Source organism: Pleurodeles waltl, chromosome 1_1 (assembly GCF_031143425.1).
Source record: "Pleurodeles waltl isolate 20211129_DDA chromosome 1_1, aPleWal1.hap1.20221129, whole genome shotgun sequence".
Lineage (NCBI taxonomy): Eukaryota > Metazoa > Chordata > Amphibia > Caudata > Salamandridae > Pleurodeles > Pleurodeles waltl.
In genome coordinates, this window is record NC_090436.1 from 313,860,149 (window position 1) to 313,867,773 (window position 7,625).

Below are 7,625 nucleotides of genomic sequence, written 5' to 3' on the forward strand. Positions count from 1 at the left end.
TGAAAGTGGACAGGGCATCCAGATAACTCTACTGCAGCCACTGTCAATCCCTGCATGCAAAAAACAAATGTTGGACATCAGAAATGCATTATTTAAAGGGACCAAACCTTCTCACTCACACCACTGCATAAATGTATTTCAGAGACCCAAATAAATAGATTTTGTAGTGGGTTTTCTGGCAGCCCAGATGATGCCTACCACTTTATAAAGGAGGCAGTAGGACTTTAGCTGGTACTGTTTAATCTCAATGGGTGCAGCTGCATGTTGAGGGATTGGGATGGAAGAAGTGACTGTCAACCTATTTGGGGGCCTATGGAGTTGGCATGGGCTATTGATCCTCAACTGTGGGAGTTCAGGTAGTTTGCCCCACCAGCATCCAGGGGACAGTTTTACTTAGGCTGCTCAAACTTCACCAAGTACAGCCTTTTCTGCACAAGCCAGTGATACTGGGTGCTATCTCACATAGGTGCTTCACCACTCTACTTGATCTGGTCCATCCCAGGTGTTGTCCCTAGGCTCCCCCATCTTTAGGGACACTCAGTGGGAGTGTGAATCAGACACAGATGCAGTTTTCATAACCCACAGATAAAAAACGTGATGGGTCTTCATCTTACCCTTTTTTTCTGGATGAGTGACTGAGTTATCTCTCATCATTTCTGCAGCTGTCATGCTCTCAGAGTGGCTCTGTCCCACACTTGAGAGAGTCTCAAAACATTGGCAAGTTCTTAATAGAGTTTGTTGGAGCCAGGCATGGGCGCCGTTCAGCAGTGTGTCCACCCATTCTCTGATTCAGCAGTCGCAGCATTAGGCCCTGTGAAGTGAGGTTTAGGATCAGACCACAGCAGTTCTGATGATGTGGCTCTGCTGTAGCAGATGCAGCCCATGGGACAGATGACTGGCAGTCCTGAAAGGTTGCGGTCCTTACAACCCCAAAGGTCCTCAGCAATCAGCAGTTGCAGCTGAAGTCTGGGCCTGCATTATTCAACAGATGCGGCAACAACTGGCCTTTTGTAATCATGCAATTGGAGGCTCAACTGGGTCTTCAGCAACACTGCAATTGTGGTGTTGTGATTCCCACAGGAACCAGAGTGAGAGTCTGGGTGTCTGCACGCATCAGGTCCTTCTAATTCGGTTGTGCAGACTTCTTCCTCTCACTGACTATCACCAGCAAATAAGAGAAACTAAGAAAAAAGCAGTAGTGGACCGGATCAAAGGAAGCTCAAGCAGCTGCCAAAAGATTGTCTCAATCGCTAAGGATTTCACCTCATCCTCAGCCATTGTCAACAACATTACTGCTTCCCAGGAACTCTACAATAACCCATCCATCTTCTTCCACAGCACAATTGCAAACATCTACAGCAACTTTGCACACCAACCCCAGAGAACTCGTAGATAACCTGCCCACCACTGACCACGATGGCCACCTGACCAAATGGACACCCCTCATCTGAAATGACACAGCAGCAATCATATGGACCATCCAGTCAGGGGGTCTGAACATGCACATAAAAGCAGAAATTTACACAGGTGGGCCAATAGTCCTTAACCAGAGTGACTCAGATATAAAGGTCTGGTTACATTATTATTCTCTTAACCACAGTATGTTGTCACCAATGCTTTATATGCTATACTCATGACAGGGACAACAGTCCACTGCCAGTACTGAGGGGCATATTTATACTCTGTTTGCACCAAATTAGTGTCATTTTTTTTTACTCTAATTCGGTGCAAAACTAACTCCATATTTATACTTTGGTGCTAGACCCCTCTAGCACCAAATTTATGGAGTTAAAGTAATTTTTTGAAAGTGGAGTCCTACTTTGCCTTAATGAGATTCAAGGTAGGCGTTCCCGTGCAAAAAATGACTCTATGGCCTTAACACCATATTTAGGGGCATATTTATACTCTGCGGCGTATTTATACTCTGTTTGCACCGAATTAGTGTCATTTTTTTTAACTCTAATTCGGTGCAAAACTAACTCCATATTTATACTTTGGTGCTAGACCCATCTAGCACCAAGGCCCTTATTTAAACTTTTTTTGCACTGCATTAACGTCATTTTATGACACAAAAGTGGCGCAAACTTACAAAATATTGGCCCTTATTTATACTTTTTGCTGCAAAACTGCACTAACTCAGTTTTGCACCAAAAAGTTGAGCACCGGCTTGCACCATTTCTGTGCACCAGCCGGGCACCATACTTATGGAATGGTGCAAGCCGGTGCAAAGAGTAGGCTAGAGTTTAAAAAAATGACTTTAGTCGGGTGGGGCTGGCAGTATAGAAGAAGAGGGTTTAGCACCAAAAAATGGCTTTAGGCAGGTTAGAGTAAAAATAAATGACTCTAACCAGATTAGCGTCATTTTGTGGTGCTAAACCTACCATGCCACATGACTCCTGCCTTAGGAAAGGCAGGAGTCACGCCCACCACCCCAGTGGCCAGCACAGAGGACAGGGGTCCCCTGGGCATGGCCATTGCACCCGGTGCCATATATGGGGGCCCATTTCAGGGCCCCCTATGGCACTTTCAAAAATAAAATGCACTTACCTGTACTTACTTGGGATGGGGTCCCCCATCCTCGCAGTCCCTCTAGTGTGGGTGGGGGTGCCCCTAGGGCCTAGGGAGGGCACCTCTGGGCTTATTCCATGGTGTTCCACCATGGAAATAGGGCCACAGGTCCTCTAAGACCTGCCCTGACCCAGGTCTTAAAAAATGGGGCAAAGCAAGCTTTGCCCCATTTTTTGACCCTTCCTCCCTCCTTTGCACCATTTTTACATGGGAGTATAAATATGGTGTTAAGGCCATAGAGTCATTTTTTTGCACGGGAACGCCTACCTTGCATCTCATTAAGGCAAGGTAGGTTTCCACTTCCAAAAAATGACTTTAACTCCATAAATTTGGTGCTAGACGGGTCTAGCACCAAAGTATAAATATGGAGTTAGTTTTGCACTGAATTAGAGTAAAAAAAAAATGACGCTAATTCATTGCAAACAGAGTATAAATACGCCCCTTAGCGTCAAAAAATTATGCTAATCTGCTCAGAATAATTTATTTTGACTCAAAACTGCCTAATGTAATTTTTTTTTTAAGCTAGCCTACCCTTTGCACCGGCTTGCACCATTCCATAAATATGGTGCCCAGCTGGTGCTAAAAAATGGTGCAAGCCGGTGCAAAACTTTTTGGGGCAAAACTGCCTTAGTGCAGTTTTGCACCAAAAAGTATAAATAAGGCCCTGAGTATTTTCCTAGAGCACTCCTCTGGGACACAGGACTGGTTCAGTATAGGCCTAGACCTCTGCTCACACATTTAAATTTGCATGCCACCATGGCTCAAAAAAAGTCAGCTGGGCACTTAGAGGAATACATCTATATAGAATGTAGGGGACCGTTCCATTCCAACAATGACCATTGTGATGTGAGAGCAGGTTCACCCAGTTTGGCAGAGGAAGAGGTGGCCAAATTCCAAGTGCTTATAGATCGGCATACCAGATCATCCTTGCCCAATCTGTTACGATCAGGATTAGCTGTGCCCAATACCCCTGTCCTTTCTGCAAGACACTCATTAGAAGTAGAATGAGTGGAAACACAAACAACAAGCCTGGGAATCTTGTGAATTTGAAGGTGTCCTTCAGGAAACCATTAAGAGTGAAATGTATGTAAAACATTGGGCACACTTTTTGTTCTGGGCTAAGGTGAATAGATTCACTGATGGACACCTAATCTAGAGAAGATCATCCCTTCACTTTGATGCGTAACTCCCACTTGTGGTCCTCCAGTGAGAGACAACTTAGAGTGTCCACTTTCACTTTAAAGGAAGTACCAAAAGAGTTACTACTTGGAAAATTCCCCTTTGCCGCACAACCTTCCACAGGCTTATGGCCTCCAGCACAGACAGCAGTGTACCTAATGGACAGGGTCTGGTTCTACTGGTGGTGATTGCGACCCTTAGATCCACCTATTAAAGGAGTTGTACTTTTGTTGAGATGTCTGGGCCAGATGAGAGTTCAAAAATAGCCCTGGAATTTTCTGTATTGCTTCTTGAACTGCTTGGCAGGAGAGGCCAGATTCACCAAATGAGCTGAAGCACTTTTATTATTGAGTAGTACGCCTTCTCTGCAAAAAGCTGCTCGCCACCAAACAGCATGCCCAACAGAGTGGCATAGACATCTCCTGAATAGGAGGCTAGCATAACTAGCCTTTGCAGTCACTTCTGGAAGTCCTGAATGCAGGTGAAGATGCAGGGCTCCACAGCAGGGCTGGCCACTGAAGGTTCAAGGCAGGTTCCAGGCAGCAAAGCAGTCCTTACAGGTACAGCAGCAGTCTGGCAGAGTGTACAGCAGGTTTCAGCAGCAGGCAGTCCTCTGAGATTCCTTCCGCAGGTCCAGCAGTGAATTGAAGACAGAACCTGAGGGCCCTATTTTTATACCCTGGTGCCCTGTTCCCAGAAGTTGAGAGACGTTTCCAAAAGGGTTCTTTGACACTCCAGGAGTTTCCTGCTTTCCCTGTCCTGGCCCCTGGTTAGCTGCACTGACAATACAGGGTCCTTAAGCCTATTGTGTGGTGGCAGATCTCAGCCTATTCAGGCTCGGCCCCCTCCCACCCTGCCCTTGGAAAGGCAATTAATGCCCTTCTAATCCCACTATTGTGGAGTGAGTTCACAAAGTCTCAACTGTCAGTTACACCCACTCATGTGACCTAAGGCAGGCTGCACACACAGAGGGCTAACCGCAGGAAAATGCCAACTTTTCTAAATGTGGCATTTTTAAACTTGTAATGATAAATCTGCCTTTACCATTTCAGAGGGTTTATCATTACAAGTTAATGGATACCAAACATGATATATCTATCACCTCTGGTTTAGAAATTACAACGTATTAGAGATAATATGGACCTACCTTAGGGGGTGACCTATATTTAATAAAATGGAAGTTTAGGGCTTGGCAAGGAGTTTTAAATGGCAAGGTGACATGGCAGTGGGCCACTGCCTTCAGGCTGCAATGCTACTTAAGTGGGTGGCACAATAAATGCTGCAGGCCCACTAGTAGCATTTAATTTACGGGCCCTGGGTGTATGGTATACGACTCTAGATTGGACTTCCATGTAAAGTAAATATGCCTTTCAGGTGTGTACCAATGAAAACATGTTTAGGGGACTGAGCACAAGCACTTTAGCACTGGTTAGCAGTAGTAAACTGCACAGAGTCTTAAGGCCAACATGCAAAAAATCCAGAAAAGATGGAGGCAGGCAGGCAAAATGTTTGGGTGAAGACCACCATAACACTGATAGACCTAACAGAAGGTAAGAAGAAACAGAAGGGGGGAGAGAAAAGACAGACTGGATCTCCAGTAACTCATGAGACCAGCTGGGGTGGTTATAATTTAAGGGACTGTGATAAATCAAACAGCAAGAACGGTATTAATATTTTGATATCTGCTTTTTACATTCTTTTCAGGACTCTGATTGTAAATGAGCAGAGAGAGGGATTGGACCAAGTTCTGAATAAAAGAAGAATATAGCAAGCAGAAATGTGAAATGGGATGAGAAACTGAGGTCATTATAAAGAGAGAAGAGAAAGGTTCAGACTCTAAAACTCAATTTAAAATGAAGAAAGTATCAAGACTTTCTAAGAAACATAACAAATCAGCTACGGATACTTCTGCCGAATAGGACTTGGGTGAGAGTGCTTTTGGACAGCACAGCAAGAGTAACAATACTGCATATGACTCTGCAGAGGTGTCTGGTGACAAGTCAAACTGATGATTGCATTCAGATGGAGGCTCCAGATAAACATGTAAATCCTCCTGATAGGGGTTGTAATTTAATTTATAATTTAGATATAAAAACTGAGGCACAATTTAAGCAGTCTTCTGGCCACATCCTAAGATTATGATACTAGAAGAAGATGACTGGCTCGTCTTCATTTTCTTTAGGGAAGCACTCCGAGGAGAGGAGGTAATATGAGTAGACTTTTCCTCCATAGTACTTGAAGACATCAGGAAAATTTACACCAGCGAGTAGGCTGTTAAACAAACTCCAGCTTTAAACAGAAACCAAGGTGGGATAAACGTTCTATTCCACATGTCATTCCCTTACATAGTGAGCCGCAAGCATAGGCTAAATATTCCTTGAAGTCAGAAGCAAAGTGCAATATAAAAGCAATGTTAAATCAATCGCTATTTTAGGGCATCATAGCTCCTTTTCTTTCACCAAAAAATGCTTCCCCTTTTCCCGTCTCAAAACCAGCTTGACCCTCTAGAATACTTTTACATTACAGAAATCTAACCATATTTACACAAACATATGCAGGTCAAAATGCCCATAGCACGGGTGTAATGACAAACCTTGTATAGAAGAAAATATAAAACATCCCTTGACATTTCCAATGGGTTCTTCAGTCAGCACAAAGCACCTGAATTGAGTATCTAACTGCCTTCAGTTTTAATTGAGTGCACAACTGCCTATGGGGCATAAGTACAGCCCTGGCCTATTTTCAGCATGCACAATGGAGGCCTTACAACCAGATCCCCAGGCACTATCATACCATGATGACATCAATCTATCAGATGGACTTTAGATGCACACCTAACTAGGGTGGACCAGATAACGGCAATTTTAACATCACACATTTACAAGATTAATGATTAAAAGTCTAAAATTGCCTACCTAACAGGTGACCTTTTTTTGGATATGAATTATCCGATGAGGGCAAGGGACGGGCACCTGAGTTCCTTCAGAAATGTGCTCCTTGGAGCCTCCCAACAAAGTGAAAAAGTTGCAATCCCTGTTGCGGTTTCTTAACTTTGGAAAACTTACATGGCACACCATGCTGAGTGAGCTAATGTTGTATGATTTAATTTCTCCCACGTTTTCTGCAAAACAGTGGATGAGCAAATACACATATATTTTGTGTGCTACAGGCAGATATGCTAGAGACAAAATATATATATACTAGGACCCAGATTAACTAGATTCCCACGCAGCGCAGCTTCCAAAAAATCTGTGGTGTGCTGCATGAGAAAGAGAGAGCAAGAGAATGACATATTTACAGAAATATGGCACTCTCTACCCCTCTCCCTAGCGCCGGCGCAGAAATCTGCTGCAGTGAACCAGGCACACACTTTTGTGCCATCGTGCAAGGGTGAGTGCATAGATTTTGCACTGGAAGGGTATCCTTCCAGTACAAAACACTATGGGGGTCATTCCGACCTTGGCGGGCGGCTACCGCCGCCCGCCAGGCGGAAACCACCATGCGGCCGCCAATGCGGCCGCACTCACGCGGCCCCCATTCCGACATTCCCGCTGGGCCGGCGAGCGCAAACCAAGTTTGCGCCCGCCGGCCCAGCGGGAATGAGGCCGCAACACAGGAGCCGGCTCCGAATGGAGCCAGCGATGTTGCGGCCGTGCGACGGGTGCAGTTGCACCCGTCGCGCTTTTCACTGTCTGCTATGCAGACAGTGAAAAGCTGGGCGGGGCCCTGTTAGGGGGCCCCTGCACTGCCCATTCCAGTGGCATGGGCAGTGCAAGGGCCCCCAGGACACCCCTTACCGCCAGCCTCTTCCTGGCGGTGAAAACCGGTAAGGGGGTCATAATCCCCAGGGCAGCGCAGGCTTTACCTCCGCGGTCAGA